The 18,633-nt window shown below is 42.9% G+C and overlaps 11 pseudogenes; all 11 read left to right on the forward strand.

Annotated features, from left to right (window-relative positions):
• The first annotated feature begins 554 nt into the window (after positions 1-554).
• On the forward strand, positions 555-705 carry LOC143797417 (U2 spliceosomal RNA; annotated as a pseudogene).
• Positions 706-1,501: 796 nt separating this feature from the next.
• On the forward strand, positions 1,502-1,652 carry LOC143797418 (U2 spliceosomal RNA; annotated as a pseudogene).
• Positions 1,653-3,408: 1,756 nt separating this feature from the next.
• On the forward strand, positions 3,409-3,559 carry LOC143797423 (U2 spliceosomal RNA; annotated as a pseudogene).
• A 790-nt stretch (positions 3,560-4,349) lies between these two features.
• On the forward strand, positions 4,350-4,500 carry LOC143797419 (U2 spliceosomal RNA; annotated as a pseudogene).
• A 1,739-nt stretch (positions 4,501-6,239) lies between these two features.
• LOC143797420 (U2 spliceosomal RNA) lies at positions 6,240-6,390 on the forward strand (annotated as a pseudogene).
• Positions 6,391-8,123: 1,733 nt separating this feature from the next.
• Positions 8,124-8,353, forward strand: LOC143797422 (U2 spliceosomal RNA; annotated as a pseudogene).
• A 716-nt stretch (positions 8,354-9,069) lies between these two features.
• LOC143797429 (U2 spliceosomal RNA) lies at positions 9,070-9,299 on the forward strand (annotated as a pseudogene).
• Positions 9,300-10,009: 710 nt separating this feature from the next.
• LOC143797427 (U2 spliceosomal RNA) lies at positions 10,010-10,239 on the forward strand (annotated as a pseudogene).
• A 716-nt stretch (positions 10,240-10,955) lies between these two features.
• LOC143797428 (U2 spliceosomal RNA) lies at positions 10,956-11,185 on the forward strand (annotated as a pseudogene).
• Positions 11,186-13,799: 2,614 nt separating this feature from the next.
• LOC143797430 (U2 spliceosomal RNA) lies at positions 13,800-14,029 on the forward strand (annotated as a pseudogene).
• Positions 14,030-14,739: 710 nt separating this feature from the next.
• LOC143797425 (U2 spliceosomal RNA) lies at positions 14,740-14,969 on the forward strand (annotated as a pseudogene).
• Positions 14,970-18,633: the final 3,664 nt, after the last annotated feature.

An 18,633-nucleotide genomic window follows, 5' to 3' on the forward strand; every position in this document is an offset into this window, starting at 1 on the left:
TATACTGTGCCATCTACAAAATTAGGCCTCTGCTGTCAGTACTTGGCGGCCTTTCAATTGAAGTATCCAATGAGTAGTTCTGCCATACATACCGCATTTGTGACCGCATGAATTCTTTTGTGAAACATTGTCTCCCTCTTGTGGACCACCGACTTTTCAATGCGGTGTATTATATGTATTTAAAAAAAAAAAAAAGTAAAAATGGTGTCTGTGCTGATCTTGAATCTGCTTGTCTTGTCCATCTACACCTGTGTGAGTGTTCTAATGCTTTTGACCAACCAGGTGCGCTGCCTGCAGTAGATGGAATCTTAGCACGGAACATTCATGTGCAGTCACAATGGGTATGGAGGGTGTGGTCAAAGTAGGCGGAGTTATGCAGATTCAAAACGCGTTGTGCACAGCTTGAACACACACACACACAGCAGAACGTGCATTGAGAATGCATCCCAGAGTTTCTGGAAATGTCTTCCCTGCGGCACTCTTTTTGCTCTGTCTCCACAATGGGTGTCAGTTTTAGGCCTAGGTGCGTCAGAAGTGGCAAACCATTTCTGGTTATCGGTTCTCGGCCTCTTGCATCCGTCGTCATCGCTGCCTCCGCCGCCACTCTAGATGTAGTGTAGTATCTGTTCTTATCAGTTTAATATCTGATCCGGTTTCCAGAAACAGATTGAATTGAAATCAGCGCAAGTTGTCTTTTAACCCTTTATGTGAATACTTTTCAGTGTCAGCGAAGCACAATTCAGATGCCAAATGTAGCATTTTGCTTGATTTCACTTGACCATTTGCAACATTTTGTGTGCCTTGCCTGGCCTTGCTTTCACCTATGTATGTCAAGCATTGTATTGCATTCAATATGCAATCAATCAATCAATCAATTTGTCTTTACTGGTTGCTGCAACTGGTGTGTTGAGATGTAGTCCTGTATTAGGCCTTTCTTACAGTGTTGCAAATATACTGTGCCATCTACAAAATTAGGCCTCTGCTGTCAGCACTTGGTATTTAAATTGAAGTATCCAATGAGTAGTTCTGCCATACATACCGCATTTGTGACCGCATGAATTCTTTTGTGAAACATTGTGTCCCTCTTGTGGACCACCGACTTTTCAATGCGGTGTATTATATGCATTTAAAAAAAAAAAAAAGTAAAAATGGTGTCTGTGCTGATCTTGAATCTGCTTGTCTTGTCCATCTACACCTGTGTGAGTGTTCTAATGCTTTAGACCAACCAGGTGCGCTGCCTGCAGTAGATGGAATCTTAGCACGGAACATTCATGTGCAGTCACAATGGGTATGGAGGGTGTGGTCAAAGTAGGCGGAGTTATGCAGATTCAAAACGCGTTGTGCACAGCTTGAACACACACACACACAGCAGAACGTGCATTGAGAATGCATCCCAGAGTTTCTGGAAATGTCTTCCCTGCGGCACTCTTTTTGCTCTGTCTCCACAATGGGTGTCAGTTTTAGGCCTAGGTGCGTCAGAAGTGGCAAACCATTTCTGGTTATCGGTTCTCGGCCTCTTGCATCCGTCGTCATCGCTGCCTCCGCCGCCACTCTAGATGTAGTGTAGTATCTGTTCTTATCAGTTTAATATCTGATCCGGTTTCCAGAAACAGATTGAATTGAAATCAGCGCAAGTTGTCTTTTAACCCTTTATGTGAATACTTTTCAGTGTCAGCGAAGCACAATTCAGATGCCAAATGTAGCATTTTGCTTGATTTCACTTGACCATTTGCAACATTTTGTGTGCCTTGCCTGGCCTTGCTTTCACCTATGTATGTCAAGCATTGTATTGCATTCAATATGCAATCAATCAATCAATCAATTTGTCTTTACTGGTTGCTGCAACTGGTGTGTTGAGATGTAGTCCTGTATTAGGCCTTTCTTACAGTGTTGCAAATATACTGTGCCATCTACAAAATTAGGCCTCTGCTGTCAGCACTTGGTATTTAAATTGAAGTATCCAATGAGTAGTTCTGCCATACATACCGCATTTGTGACCGCATGAATTCTTTTGTGAAACATTGTGTCCCTCTTGTGGACCACCGACTTTTCAATGCGGTGTATTATATGCATTTAAAAAAAAAAAAAAGTAAAAATGGTGTCTGTGCTGATCTTGAATCTGCTTGTCTTGTCCATCTACACCTGTGTGAGTGTTCTAATGCTTTAGACCAACCAGGTGCGCTGCCTGCAGTAGATGGAATCTTAGCACGGAACATTCATGTGCAGTCACAATGGGGATGGAGGGTGTGGTCAAAGTAGGCGGAGTTATGCAGATTCAAAACGCGTTGTGCACAGCTTGAACACACACACACACACACACACAGCAGGACGTGCATTGAGAATGCATCCCAGAGTTTCTGGAAATGTCTTCCCTGCGGCACTCTTTTTGCTCTGTCTCCACAATGGGTGTCAGTTTTAGGCCTAGGTGCGTCAGAAGTGGCAAACCATTTCTGGTTATCGATTCTCGGCCTCTTTCATCCGTCGTCGTCGCTGCCTCCGCCGCCAATCTAGATGTAGTGTAGTATCTGTTCTTATCAGTTTAATATCTGATCCGGTTTCCAAAAACAGATTGAATTGAAATCAGCGCAAGTTGTCTTTTAACCCTTTATGTGAATACTTTTCAGTGTCAGCGAAGCACATTTCAGATGCCAAATGTAGCATTTTGCTTGATTTCACTTGACCATTTGCAACATTTTGTGTGCCTTGCCTGGCCTTGCTTTCACCTATGTATGTCAAGCATTGTATTGCATTCAATATGCAATCAATCAGTCAATCAATTTGTCTTTACTGGTTGCTGCAACTGGTGTGTTGAGATGTAGGCCTGTATTAGGCCTTTCTTACAGTGTTGCAAATATACTGTGCCATCTACAAAATAAGGCCTCTGCTGTCAGCACTTGGTATTTAAATTGAAGTATCCAATGAGTAGTTCTGCCATACATACCGCATTTGTGACCACATGAATTCTTTTGGAAAACATTGTGTCCCTCTTGTGGACCACCGAATTTTAAATGTGGTGTGTTATATGTATTTGAAAAAAAAGGAAAACTGGTGTCTGTGCTGATCTCGAATCTGCTCGTCTTGTCCATCTACACCTGTGTGAGTGTTCTAATGCTTTTGACCAACCAGGTGCGCTGCCTGCAGTAGATGGAATCTTAGCACGGAACATTCATGTGCAGTCACAATGGGGATGGAGGGTGTGGTCAAAGTAGGCGGAGTTATGCAGATTCAAAACGCGTTGTGCACAGCTTGAACACACACACACACACACACACACAGCACGACGTGCATTGAGAATGCATCCCAGAGTTTCTGGAAATGTCTTCCCTGCGGCACTCTTTTTGCTCTGTCTCCACAATGGGTGTCAGTTTTAGGCCTAGGTGCGTCAGAAGTGGCAAACCGTTTCTGGTTATCGGTTCTCGGCCTCTTGCATCCGTCGTCATCGCTGCCTCCGCCGCCACTCTAGATGTAGTGTAGTATCTGTTCTTATCAGTTTAATATCTGATCCGGTTTCCAGAAACAGATTGAATAGAAATCAGCGCAAGTTGTCTTTTAACCCTTTATGTGAATACTTTTCAGTGTCAGCGAAGCACATTTCAGATGCCAAATGTAGCATTTTGCTTGATTTCACTTGACCATTTGCAACATTTTGTGTGCCTTGCCTGGCCTTGCTTTCACCTATGTATGTCAAGCATTGTATTGCATTCAATATGCAATCAATCAGTCAATCAATTTGTCTTTACTGGTTGCTGCAACTGGTGTGTTGAGATGTAGGCCTGTATTAGGCCTTTCTTACAGTGTTGCAAATATACTATGCCATCTACAAAATTAAGCCTCTGCTGTCAGCACTTGGTATTTAAATTGAAGTATCCAATGAGTAGTTCTGCCATACATACCGCATTTGTGACCACATGAATTCTTTTGGAAAACATTGTGTCCCTCTTGTGGACCACCGAATTTTAAATGTGGTGTGTTATATGTATTTGAAAAAAAAAGGAAAACTGGTGTCTGTGCTGATCTCGAATCTGCTTGTCTTGTCCATCTACACCTGTGTGAGTGTTCTAATGCTTTTGACCAACCAGGTGCGCTGCCTGCAGTAGATGGAATCTTAGCACGGAACATTCATGTGCAGTCACAATGGGGATGGAGGGTGTGGTCAAAGTAGGCGGAGTTATGCAGATTCAAAACGCGTTGTGCACAGCTTGAACACACACACACAGCAGGACGTGCATTGAGAATGCATCCCAGAGTTTCTGGAAATGTCTTCCCTGCGGCACTCTTTTTGCTCTGTCTCCACAATGGGTGTCAGTTTTAGGCCTAGGTGCGTCAGAAGTGGCAAACCATTTCTGGTTATCGGTTCTCGGCCTCTTGCATCTGTCGTCATCGCTGCCTCCGCCGCCACTCTAGATGTAGTGTAGTATCTGTTCTTATCAGTTTAATATCTGATCCGGTTTCCAGAAACAGATTGAATTGAAATCAGCGCAAGTTGTCTTTTAACCCTTTATGTGAATACTTTTCAGTGTCAGCGAAGCACATTTCAGATGCCAAATGTAGCATTTTGCTTGATTTCACTTGACCATTTGCAACATTTTGTGTGCCTTGCCTGGCCTTGCTTTCACCTATGTATGTCAAGCATTGTATTGCATTCAATATGCAATCAATCAGTCAATCAATTTGTCTTTACTGGTTGCTGCAACTGGTGTGTTGAGATGTAGGCCTGTATTAGGCCTTTCTTACAGTGTTGCAAATATACTATGCCATCTACAAAATTAAGCCTCTGCTGTCAGCACTTGGTATTTAAATTGAAGTATCCAATGAGTAGTTCTGCCATACATACCGCATTTGTGACCACATGAATTCTTTTGGAAAACATTGTGTCCCTCTTGTGGACCACCGAATTTTAAATGTGGTGTGTTATATGTATTTGAAAAAAAAAGGAAAACTGGTGTCTGTGCTGATCTCGAATCTGCTCGTCTTGTCCATCTACACCTGTGTGAGTGTTCTAATGCTTTTGACCAACCAGGTGCGCTGCCTGCAGTAGATGGAATCTTAGCACGGAACATTCATGTGCAGTCACAATGGGGATGGAGGGTGTGGTCAAAGTAGGCGGAGTTATGCAGATTCAAAACGCGTTGTGCACAGCTTGAACACACACACACACACACACAGCAGGACGTGCATTGAGAATGCATCCCAGAGTTTCTGGAAATGTCTTCCCTGCGGCACTCTTTTTGCTCTGTCTCCACAATGGCTGTCAGTTTTAGGCCTAGGTGCGTCAGAAGTGGCAAACCATTTCTGGTTATCGATTCTCAGCCTCTTTCATCCGTCGTCATCGCTGCCTCCGCCGCCACTCTAGATGTAGTGTAGTATCTGTTCTTATCAGTTTAATATCTGATCCGGTTTCCAAAAACAGATTGAATTGAAATCAGCGCAAGTTGTCTTTTAACCCTTTATGTGAATACTTTTCAGTGTCAGCGAAGCACATTTCAGATGCCAAATGTAGCATTTTGCTTGATTTCACTTGACCATTTGCAACATTTTGTGTGCCTTGCCTGGCCTTGCTTTCACCTATGTATGTCAAGCATTGTATTGCATTCAATATGCAATCAATCAGTCAATCAATTTGTCTTTACTGGTTGCTGCAACTGGTGTGTTGAGATGCAGGCCTGTATTAGGCCTTTCTTACAGTGTTGCAAATATACTGTGCCATCTACAAAATTAGGCCTCTGCTGTCAGCACTTGGTATTTAAATTGAAGTATCCAATGAGTAGTTCTGCCATACATACCGCATTTGTGACCACATGAATTCTTTTGGAAAACATTGTGTCCCTCTTGTGGACCACCGAATTTTAAATGTGGTGTGTTATATGTATTTGAAAAAAAAAGGAAAACTGGTGACTGTGCTGATCTCGAATCTGCTCGTCTTGTCCATCTACACCTGTGTGAGTGTTCTAATGCTTTTGACCAACCAGGTGCGCTGCCTGCAGTAGATGGAATCTTAGCACGGAACATTCATGTGCAGTCACAATGGGGATGGAGGGTGTGGTCAAAGTAGGCGGAGTTATGCAGATTCAAAACGCGTTGTGCACAGCTTGAACACACACACACAGCAGGACGTGCATTGAGAATGCATCCCAGAGTTTCTGGAAATGTCTTCCCTGCGGCACTCTTTTTGCTCTGTCTCCACAATGGGTGTCAGTTTTAGGCCTAGGTGCGTCAGAAGTGGCAAACCATTTCTGGTTATCGGTTCTCGGCCTCTTGCATCTGTCGTCATCGCTGCCTCCGCCGCCACTCTAGATGTAGTGTAGTATCTGTTCTTATCAGTTTAATATCTGATCCGGTTTCCAGAAACAGATTGAATTGAAATCAGCGCAAGTTGTCTTTTAACCCTTTATGTGAATACTTTTCAGTGTCAGCGAAGCACATTTCAGATGCCAAATGTAGCATTTTGCTTGATTTCACTTGATCATTTGCAACATTTTGTGTGCCTTGCCTGGCCTTGCTTTCACCTATGTATGTCAAGCATTGTATTGCATTCAATATGCAATCAATCAGTCAATCAATTTGTCTTTACTGGTTGCTGCAACTGGTGTGTTGAGATGTAGGCCTGTATTAGGCCTTTCTTACAGTGTTGCAAATATACTGTGCCATCTACAAAATTAGGCCTCTGCTGTCAGCACTTGGTATTTAAATTGAAGTATCCAATGAGTAGTTCTGCCATACATACCGCATTTGTGACCACATGAATTCTTTTGGAAAACATTGTGTCCCTCTTGTGGACCACCGAATTTTAAATGTGGTGTGTTATATGTATTTGAAAAAAAAGGAAAACTGGTGTCTGTGCTGATCTCGAATCTGCTCGTCTTGTCCATCTACACCTGTGTGAGTGTTCTAATGCTTTTGACCAACCAGGTGCGCTGCCTGCAGTAGATGGAATCTTAGCACAGAACATTCATGTGCAGTCACAATGGGGATGGAGGGTGTGGTCAAAGTAGGCGGAGTTATGCAGATTCAAAACGCGTTGTGCACAGCTTGAACACACACACACACAGCAGGACGTGCATTGAGAATGCATCCCAGAGTTTCTGGAAATGTCTTCCCTGCGGCACTCTTTTTGCTCTGTCTCCACAATGGGTGTCAGTTTTAGGCCTAGGTGCGTCAGAAGTGGCAAACCATTTCTGGTTTTCGATTCTCGGCCTCTTGCATCCGTCGTCGTCGCTGCCTCCGCCGCCACTCTAGATGTAGTGTAGTATCTGTTCTTATCAGTTTAATATCTGATCCAGTTTCCAAAAACAGATTGAATTGAAATCAGCGCAAGTTGTCTTTTAACCCTTTATGTGAATACTTTTCAGTGTCAGCGAAGCACATTTCAGATGCCAAATGTAGCATTTTGCTTGATTTCACTTGACCATTTGCAACATTTTGTGTGCCTTGCCTGGCCTTGCTTTCACCTATGTATGTCAAGCATTGTATTGCATTCAATATGCAATCAATCAGTCAATCAATTTGTCTTTACTGGTTGCTGCAACTGGTGTGTTGAGATGTAGGCCTGTATTAGGCCTTTCTTACAGTGTTGCAAATATACTGTGCCATCTACAAAATTAGGCCTCTGCTGTCAGCACTTGGTATTTAAATTGAAGTATCCAATGAGTAGTTCTGCCATACATACCGCATTTGTGACCACATGAATTCTTTTGGAAAACATTGTGTCCCTCTTGTGGACCACCGAATTTTAAATGTGGTGTGTTATATGTATTTGAAAAAAAAGGAAAACTGGTGTCTGTGCTGATCTCGAATCTGCTCGTCTTGTCCATCTACACCTGTGTGAGTGTTCTAATGCTTTTGACCAACCAGGTGCGCTGCCTGCAGTAGATGGAATCTTAGCACAGAACATTCATGTGCAGTCACAATGGGGATGGAGGGTGTGGTCAAAGTAGGCGGAGTTATGCAGATTCAAAACGCGTTGTGCACAGCTTGAACACACACACACACAGCAGGACGTGCATTGAGAATGCATCCCAGAGTTTCTGGAAATGTCTTCCCTGCGGCACTCTTTTTGCTCTGTCTCCACAATGGGTGTCAGTTTTAGGCCTAGGTGCGTCAGAAGTGGCAAACCATTTCTGGTTATCGATTCTCGGCCTCTTGCATCCGTTGTCGTCGCTGCCTCCGCCGCCACTCTAGATGTAGTGTAGTATCTGTTCTTATCAGTTTAATATCTGATCCGGTTTCCAAAAACAGATTGAATTGAAATCAGCGCAAGCTGTCTTTTAAACCTTTATGTGAATACTTTTCAGTGTCAGCGAAGCACATTTCAGATGCCAAATGTAGCATTTTGCTTGATTTCACTTGACCATTTGTAACATTTTGTGTGCCTTGCCTGGCCTTGCTTTCACCTATGTATGTCAAGCATTGTATTGCATTCAATATGCAATCAATCAGTCAATCAATTTGTCTTTACTGGTTGCTGCAACTGGTGTGTTGAGATGTAGGCCTGTATTAGGCCTTTCTTACAGTGTTGCAAATATACTGTGCCATCTACAAAATTAGGCCTCTGCTGTCAGCACTTGGTATTTAAATTGAAGTATCCAATGAGTAGTTCTGCCATACATATCGCATTTGTGACCACATGAATTCTTTTGGAAAACATTGTGTCCCTCTTGTGGACCACCGAATTTTAAATGTGGTGTGTTATATGTATTTGAAAAAAAAGGAAAACTGGTGTCTGTGCTGATCTCGAATCTGCTCGTCTTGTCCATCTACACCTGTGTGAGTGTTCTAATGCTTTTGACCAACCAGGTGCGCTGCCTGCAGTAGATGGAATCTTAGCACGGAACATTCATGTGCAGTCACAATGGGGATGGAGGGTGTGGTCAAAGTAGGCGGAGTTATGCAGATTCAAAACGCGTTGTGCACAGCTTGAACACACACACACACACACAGCAGGACGTGCATTGAGAATGCATCCCAGAGTTTCTGGAAATGTCTTCCCTGCGGCACTCTTTTTGCTCTGTCTCCACAATGGGTGTCAGTTTTAGGCCTAGGTGCGTCAGAAGTGGCAAACCATTTCTGGTTATCGATTCTCGGCCTCTTGCATCCGTCGTCGTCGCTGCCTCCGCCACCACTCTAGATGTAGTGTAGTATCTGTTCTTATCAGTTTAATATCTGATCCGGTTTCCAAAAACAGATTGAATTGAAATCAGCGCAAGTTGTCTTTTAACCCTTTATGTGAATACTTTTCAGTGTCAGCGAAGCACATTTCAGATGCCAAATGTAGCATTTTGCTTGATTTCACTTGACCATTTGCAACATTTTGTGTGCCTTGCCTGGCCTTGCTTTCACCTATGTATGTCAAGCATTGTATTGCATTCAATATGCAATCAATCAGTCAATCAATTTGTCTTTACTGGTTGCTGCAACTGGTGTGTTGAGATGTAGGCCTGTATTAGGCCTTTCTTACAGTGTTGCAAATATACTGTGCCATCTACAAAATTAGGCCTCTGCTGTCAGCACTTGGTATTTAAATTGAAGTATCCAATGAGTAGTTCTGCCATACATACCGCATTTGTGACCACATGAATTCTTTTGGAAAACATTGTGTCCCTCTTGTGGACCACCGAATTTTAAATGTGGTGTGTTATATGTATTTGAAAAAAAAGGAAAACTGGTGTCTGTGCTGATCTCGAATCTGCTCGTCTTGTCCATCTACACCTGTGTGAGTGTTCTAATGCTTTTGACCAACCAGGTGCGCTGCCTGCAGTAGATGGAATCTTAGCACGGAACATTCATGTGCAGTCACAATGGGGATGGAGGGTGTGGTCAAAGAAGGCGGAGTTATGCAGATTCAAAACGCGTTGTGCACAGCTTGAACACACACACACAGCAGGACGTGCATTGAGAATGCATCCCAGAGTTTCTGGAAATGTCTTCCCTGCGGCACTCTTTTTGCTCTGTCTCCACAATGGGTGTCAGTTTTAGGCCTAGGTGCGTCAGAAGTGGCAAACCATTTCTGGTTATCGATTCTCGGCCTCTTGCATCCGTTGTCGTCGCTGCCTCCGCCGCCACTCTAGATGTAGTGTAGTATCTGTTCTTATCAGTTTAATATCTGATCCGGTTTCCAAAAACAGATTGAATTGAAATCAGCGCAAGTTGTCTTTTAACCCTTTATGTGAATACTTTTCAGTGTCAGCGAAGCACATTTCAGATGCCAAATGTAGCATTTTGCTTGATTTCACTTGACCATTTGCAACATTTTGTGTGCCTTGCCTGGCCTTGCTTTCACCTATGTATGTCAAGCATTGTATTGCATTCAATATGCAATCAATCAGTCAATCAATTTGTCTTTACTGGTTGCTGCAACTGGTGTGTTGAGATGTAGGCCTGTATTAGGCCTTTCTTACAGTGTTGCAAATATACTGTGCCATCTACAAAATTAGGCCTCTGCTGTCAGCACTTGGTATTTAAATTGAAGTATCCAATGAGTAGTTCTGCCATACATACCGCATTTGTGACCACATGAATTCTTTTGGAAAACATTGTGTCCCTCTTGTGGACCACCGAATTTTAAATGTGGTGTGTTATATGTATTTGAAAAAAAAGGAAAACTGGTGTCTGTGCTGATCTCGAATCTGCTCGTCTTGTCCATCTACACCTGTGTGAGTGTTCTAATGTTTTTGACCAACCAGGTGCGCTGCCTGCAGTAGATGGAATCTTAGCACGGAACATTCATGTGCAGTCACAATGGGGATGGAGGGTGTGGTCAAAGTAGGCAGAGTTATGCAGATTCAAAACGCGTTGTGCACAGCTTGAACACACACACACACATACAGCAGGACGTGCATTGAGAATGCATCCCAGAGTTTCTGGAAATGTCTTCCCTGCGGCACTCTTTTTGCTCTGTTTCCACAATGGGTGTCAGTTTTAGGCCTAGGTGCGTCAGAAGTGGCAAACCATTTCTGGTTATCGATTCTCGGCCTCTTGCATCCGTTGTCGTCGCTGCCTCCGCCGCCACTCTAGATGTAGTGTAGTATCTGTTCTTATCAGTTTAATATCTGATCCGGTTTCCAAAAACAGATTGAATTGAAATCAGCGCAAGTTGTCTTTTAACCCTTTATGTGAATACTTTTCAGTGTCAGCGAAGCACATTTCAGATGCCAAATGTAGCATTTTGCTTGATTTCACTTGACCATTTGCAACATTTTGTGTGCCTTGCCTGGCCTTGCTTTCACCTATGTATGTCAAGCATTGTATTGCATTCAATATGCAATCAATCAGTCAATCAATTTGTCTTTACTGGTTGCTGCAACTGGTGTGTTGAGATGTAGGCCTGTATTAGGCCTTTCTTACAGTGTTGCAAATATACTGTGCCATCTACAAAATTAGGCCTCTGCTGTCAGCACTTGGTATTTAAATTGAAGTATCCAATGAGTAGTTCTGCCATACATACCGCATTTGTGACCACATGAATTCTTTTGGAAAACATTGTGTCCCTCTTGTGGACCACCGAATTTTAAATGTGGTGTGTTATATGTATTTGAAAAAAAAGGAAAACTGGTGTCTGTGCTGATCTCGAATCTGCTTGTCTTGTCCATCTACACCTGTGTGAGTGTTCTAATGCTTTTGACCAACCAGGTGCGCTGCCTGCAGTAGATGGAATCTTAGCACGGAACATTCATGTGCAGTCACAATGGGGATGGAGGGTGTGGTCAAAGTAGGCGGAGTTATGCAGATTCAAAACGCGTTGTGCACAGCTTGAACACACACACACACACACACAGCAGGACGTGTATTGAGAATGCATCCCAGAGTTTCTGGAAATGTCTTCCCTGCGGCACTCTTTTTGCTCTGTCTCCACTATGGGTGTCAGTTTTAGGCCTAGGTGCGTCAGAAGTGGCAAACCATTTCTGGTTTTCGATTCTCGGCCTCTTGCATCCGTCGTCGTCGCTGCCTCCGCCGCCACTCTAGATGTAGTGTAGTATCTGTTCTTATCAGTTTAATATCTGATCCAGTTTCCAAAAACAGATTGAATTGAAATCAGCGCAAGTTGTCTTTTAACCCTTTATGTGAATACTTTTCAGTGTCAGCGAAGCACATTTCAGATGCCAAATGTAGCATTTTGCTTGATTTCACTTGACCATTTGCAACATTTTGTGTGCCTTGCCTGGCCTTGCTTTCACCTATGTATGTCAAGCATTGTATTGCATTCAATATGCAATCAATCAGTCAATCAATTTGTCTTTACTGGTTGCTGCAACTGGTGTGTTGAGATGTAGGCCTGTATTAGGCCTTTCTTACAGTGTTGCAAATATACTGTGCCATCTACAAAATTAGGCCTCTGCTGTCAGCACTTGGTATTTAAATTGAAGTATCCAATGAGTAGTTCTGCCATACATACCGCATTTGTGACCACATGAATTCTTTTGGAAAACATTGTGTCCCTCTTGTGGACCACCGAATTTTAAATGTGGTGTGTTATATGTATTTGAAAAAAAAGGAAAACTGGTGTCTGTGCTGATCTCGAATCTGCTCGTCTTGTCCATCTACACCTGTGTGAGTGTTCTAATGCTTTTGACCAACCAGGTGCGCTGCCTGCAGTAGATGGAATCTTAGCACGGAACATTCATGTGCAGTCACAATGGGGATGGAGAGTGTGGTCAAAGTAGGCGGAGTTATGCAGATTCAAAACGCGTTGTGCACAGCTTGAACACACACACACACACACACACAGCAGGACGTGCATTGAGAATGCATCCCAGAGTTTCTGGAAATGTCTTCCCTGCGGCACTCTTTTTGCTCTGTCTCCACTATGGGTGTCAGTTTTAGGCCTAGGTGCGTCAGAAGTGGCAAACCATTTCTGGTTTTCGATTCTCGGCCTCTTGCATCCGTCGTCGTCGCTGCCTCCGCCGCCACTCTAGATGTAGTGTAGTATCTGTTCTTATCAGTTTAATATCTGATCCGGTTTCCAAAAACAGATTGAATTGAAATCAGCGCAAGCTGTCTTTTAAACCTTTATGTGAATACTTTTCAGTGTCAGCGAAGCACATTTCAGATGCCAAATGTAGCATTTTGCTTGATTTCACTTGACCATTTGTAACATTTTGTGTGCCTTGCCTGGCCTTGCTTTCACCTATGTATGTCAAGCATTGTATTGCATTCAATATGCAATCAATCAGTCAATCAATTTGTCTTTACTGGTTGCTGCAACTGGTGTGTTGAGATGTAGGCCTGTATTAGGCCTTTCTTACAGTGTTGCAAATATACTGTGCCATCTACAAAATTAGGCCTCTGCTGTCAGCACTTGGTATTTAAATTGAAGTATCCAATGAGTAGTTCTGCCATACATATCGCATTTGTGACCACATGAATTCTTTTGGAAAACATTGTGTCCCTCTTGTGGACCACCGAATTTTAAATGTGGTGTGTTATATGTATTTGAAAAAAAAGGAAAACTGGTGTCTGTGCTGATCTCGAATCTGCTCGTCTTGTCCATCTACACCTGTGTGAGTGTTCTAATGCTTTTGACCAACCAGGTGCGCTGCCTGCAGTAGATGGAATCTTAGCACGGAACATTCATGTGCAGTCACAATGGGGATGGAGGGTGTGGTCAAAGTAGGCGGAGTTATGCAGATTCAAAACGCGTTGTGCACAGCTTGAACACACACACACACACACAGCAGGACGTGCATTGAGAATGCATCCCAGAGTTTCTGGAAATGTCTTCCCTGCGGCACTCTTTTTGCTCTGTCTCCACAATGGGTGTCAGTTTTAGGCCAAGGTGCGTCAGAAGTGGCAAACCATTTCTGGTTATCGATTCTCGGCCTCTTGCATCCGTCGTCGTCGCTGCCTCCGCCACCACTCTAGATGTAGTGTAGTATCTGTTCTTATCAGTTTAATATCTGATCCGGTTTCCAAAAACAGATTGAATTGAAATCAGCGCAAGTTGTCTTTTAACCCTTTATGTGAATACTTTTCAGTGTCAGCGAAGCACATTTCAGATGCCAAATGTAGCATTTTGCTTGATTTCACTTGACCATTTGCAACATTTTGTGTGCCTTGCCTGGCCTTGCTTTCACCTATGTATGTCAAGCATTGTATTGCATTCAATATGCAATCAATCAGTCAATCAATTTGTCTTTACTGGTTGCTGCAACTGGTGTGTTGAGATGTAGGCCTGTATTAGGCCTTTCTTACAGTGTTGCAAATATACTGTGCCATCTACAAAATTAGGCCTCTGCTGTCAGCACTTGGTATTTAAATTGAAGTATCCAATGAGTAGTTCTGCCATACATACCGCATTTGTGACCACATGAATTCTTTTGGAAAGCATTGTGTCCCTCTTGTGGACCACCGAATTTTAAATGTGGTGTGTTATATGTATTTGAAAAAAAAGGAAAACTGGTGACTGTGCTGATCTCGAATCTGCTCGTCTTGTCCATCTACACCTGTGTGAGTGTTCTAATGCTTTTGACCAACCAGGTGCGCTGCCTGCAGTAGATGGAATCTTAGCACGGAACATTCATGTGCAGTCACAATGGGGATGGAGGGTGTGGTCAAAGAAGGCGGAGTTATGCAGATTCAAAACGCGTTGTGCACAGCTTGAACACACACACACAGCAGGACGTGCATTGAGAATGCATCCCAGAGTTTCTGGAAATGTCTTCCCTGCGGCACTCTTTTTGCTCTGTCTCCACAATGGGTGTCAGTTTTAGGCCTAGGTGCGTCAGAAGTGGCAAACCATTTCTGGTTATCGATTCTCGGCCTCTTGCATCCGTTGCCGTCGCTGCCTCCGCCGCCACTCTAGATGTAGTGTAGTATCTGTTCTTATCAGTTTAATATCTGATCCGGTTTCCAAAAACAGATTGAATTGAAATCAGCGCAAGTTGTCTTTTAACCCTTTATGTGAATACTTTTCAGTGTCAGCGAAGCACATTTCAGATGCCAAATGTAGCATTTTGCTTGATTTCACTTGACCATTTGTAACATTTTGTGTGCCTTGCCTGGCCTTGCTTTCACCTATGTATGTCAAGCATTGTATTGCATTCAATATGCAATCAATCAGTCAATCAATTTGTCTTTACTGGTTGCTGCAACTGGTGTGTTGAGATGTAGGCCTGTATTAGGCCGTTCTTACAGTGTTGCAAATATACTGTGCCATCTACAAAATTAGGCCTCTGCTGTCAGCACTTGGTATTTAAATTGAAGTATCCAATGAGTAGTTCTGCCATACATACCGCATTTGTGACCACATGAATTCTTTTGGAAAACATTGTGTCCCTCTTGTGGACCACCGAATTTTAAATGTGGTGTGTTATATGTATTTGAAAAAAAAGGAAAACTGGTGTCTGTGCTGATCTCGAATCTGCTCGTCTTGTCCATCTACACCTGTGTGAGTGTTCTAATGCTTTTGACCAACCAGGTGCGCTGCCTGCAGTAGATGGAATCTTAGCACGGAACATTCATGTGCAGTCACAATGGGGATGGAGGGTGTGGTCAAAGTAGGCGGAGTTATGCAGATTCAAAACGCGTTGTGCACAGCTTGAACACACACACACACACACAGCAGGACGTGCATTGAGAATGCATCCCAGAGTTTCTGGAAATGTCTTCCCTGCGGCACTCTTTTTGCTCTGTCTCCACAATGGGTGTCAGTTTTAGGCCTAGGTGCGTCAGAAGTGGCAAACCATTTCTGGTTATCGATTCTCGGCCTCTTGCATCCGTCGTCGTCGCTGCCTCCGCCGCCACTCTATATGTAGTGTAGTATCTGTTCTTATCAGTTTAATATCTGATCCGGTTTCCAAAAACAGATTGAATTGAAATCAGCGCAAGTTGTCTTTTAACCCTTGACTTTTGGATATGGGATGGACCCCACTCCTTCTTAAAACCACCATAACTACTGTAAACCTAGGTACTAAAATAAATACACAAACACATTATTTTGGTTGTCAAAATGGCCACAGCTTTTATTCAAATCACAGGATTAAATAATCACAGTAGGAGTCAGGTGGAGTGCTAGTACATTGGGATTCACAAGTACTGCGATATCCCCATCTGTCTGACATACAGCACCAGGACAGACAGCCATAAAGGGGCGGCACGCACTGGCTTGCCATTCAAGCAGAGCCAGTAAACTTTCAGGGCACCAATGACCCTATTATCCTCACTCCTGTGCTTAACCACTGTGCCCGCCCCTGATTGATGTTACCATTACAACGTCCTTGAGGCTGGCCACCAAAGCCGAGCCTGCTCACCACCATGAGGTTTTACATCCTCTATTAGTTAAAATGAGTCCACCTTAACTTGTCTGCAACTTCCACCTGACTCCTAAACCACAAAGCCGTGACGGGTTAAATATTCCAAGTCTCATTTGACACCTTTTTTTTTTTTTTTTATAAATAATTAAATCATTTTTGTAAACTTAAAAACTAGAAGTCCCTGCAAAAGCATTAATGGGACTAAACTTGGCAAACCCCCGACTCACAAAGAGTCATCCTACAGCGCTCAGGAGAGGAAAAACCCCCTGTGGAGGAAACCTCCAGGGAACCATGGCTGAAGGATTGCCCTTCCCTTGGGCTTAGAAGGTTACCACAAATAATAACTCTTTATAGCCAATATACAATTGAACATGGTACAAGATATACAATGACAAATTCAAAAATACAATGAAAAATTTATCATTATACAAGCAATAATTAAAAAGTTTAAAGATTATAAACAGGGCGGGAGGGCGGGTAATGTTTCCTCCTGTCCATCCTGTGAGAGAGAGAGGGAGAGCCAGAGTTGCCTCCCCTATATAAGCCCCACCCTCCTCACAGTAATACACCAGGCACAAACATCTAAACTTCCTCTTAAAGCAACAACACTCTTGTTTAAAATCTACACCGCAATACAAACAAAAGCTGCAGGAGTTCTCGGTCCACCCATCCCCAAGTCATGTCCACCTCCATCTAGTCTCCGGTGGTTTCTTGACTTTTGGATATGGGATGGACCCCACTCCTTCTTAAAACCACCATAACTACTGTAAACCTAGGTACTAAAATAAATACACAAACACATTATTTTGGTTGTCAAAATGGCCACAGCTTTTATTCAAATCACAGGATTAAATAATCACAGTAGGAGTCAGGTGGAGTGCTAGTACATTGGGATTCACAAGTACTGCGATATCCCCATCTGTCTGACATACAGCACCAGGACAGACAGCCATAAAGGGGCGGCACGCACTGGCTTGCCATTCAAGCAGAGCCAGTAAACTTTCAGGGCACCAATGACCCTATTATCCTCACTCCTGTGCTTAACCACTGTGCCCGCCCCTGATTGATGTTACCATTACAACGTCCTTGAGGCTGGCCACCAAAGCCGAGCCTGCTCACCACCATGAGGTTTTACATCCTCTATTAGTTAAAATGAGTCCACCTTAACTTGTCTGCAACTTCCACCTGACTCCTAAACCGCCACCAGCGAGGCCATTTGACACCTTGAATGGACTCGACCCCCATCACCCATGCCTAATAAAGTCATCAACGAGTTCTGCATGCTATGGAAAGACTGTGCATATAAGTAACAAAATTCCAGGACTACAGATTAATTTTAACAATGCAACACTACCAAATTATGATCAATAATACGGTAACTACAGCAAAATAACAGCCGCTAAACATGCTGCAATGTGGATCCTATAATGGGTAATGCAGAAACTAAACCATAATAAAGGGGGTAGCCACAGTCTGACTACCTGTATAATGACATCTGTCATGCCTCAAAAACTATTATACCGCATGTATTGTAGCCAGCTCTAATAACTCACTAATTCACAGATTTTAGTTCTAGAAACCACCATTACATACAGTTGCTGGGCTGTGTAGTAACCAATTCTTAAACCCACTTACTATTACTACCCAAAAAGTGATGAGTGTATATAAAGAGAAAGATATTATAAACAAGGAGAAATTAAAAGCCATACACAATATAATATCAACATTATAACCGATCATTAAATAATTTGAACAATTTCTGTAATATTCGGACATAGTAAATGAAATAAGCCTATAGCAGAAAATTCTACAAAGGCATTATTAATAACCTTGCCACGCCATTGTTAATTGCTTTACAGGCATTTGATAACAAATACCATTAACCCTCTCCAACTGGGACAAAGGCATTGGGAATAGGCACATCGCCCTTCGTGTTAATGCGCTTGATTTCTTCACCCTTAGCCGCTCCCACTGGCTCAAGGGCATCGAGATGCACTTTATTACTTTTCCCTTAGTCACTCCCACTGACTCCAGGGCACCCATATTAGGTACATTGCTCTTCAGTTTAATTCCCCAGATTACTGCATTGTCCAGAGGACAACCTTGAAAGAAACAAGAGTTAGTCAATATAAACAGTCAAAATCTGTGCCTCAGCATTCTCAAGTCACATGAAAAAAGAGAGCGTCCTTGAAGCTAACGATTGTATTGAAATGCATGCCCTTTTTTTTTTTTTTTTTTTTTTTTTTTTTAAGCTATTGTTCCTAGCTCATAGGACCCAATTTAATTTGTAGGCATGTAGAATATGATTGCCATGTCCACAGGGACTTTACCCTAACTGGGTCTTGTAGGATATAAATGCTTCTGGAGACCAGGGGGCCATACTGTGATG

Source organism: Ranitomeya variabilis, chromosome 1, assembly GCF_051348905.1.
Source record: "Ranitomeya variabilis isolate aRanVar5 chromosome 1, aRanVar5.hap1, whole genome shotgun sequence".
NCBI classification, from domain to species: Eukaryota; Metazoa; Chordata; class Amphibia; order Anura; family Dendrobatidae; genus Ranitomeya; species Ranitomeya variabilis.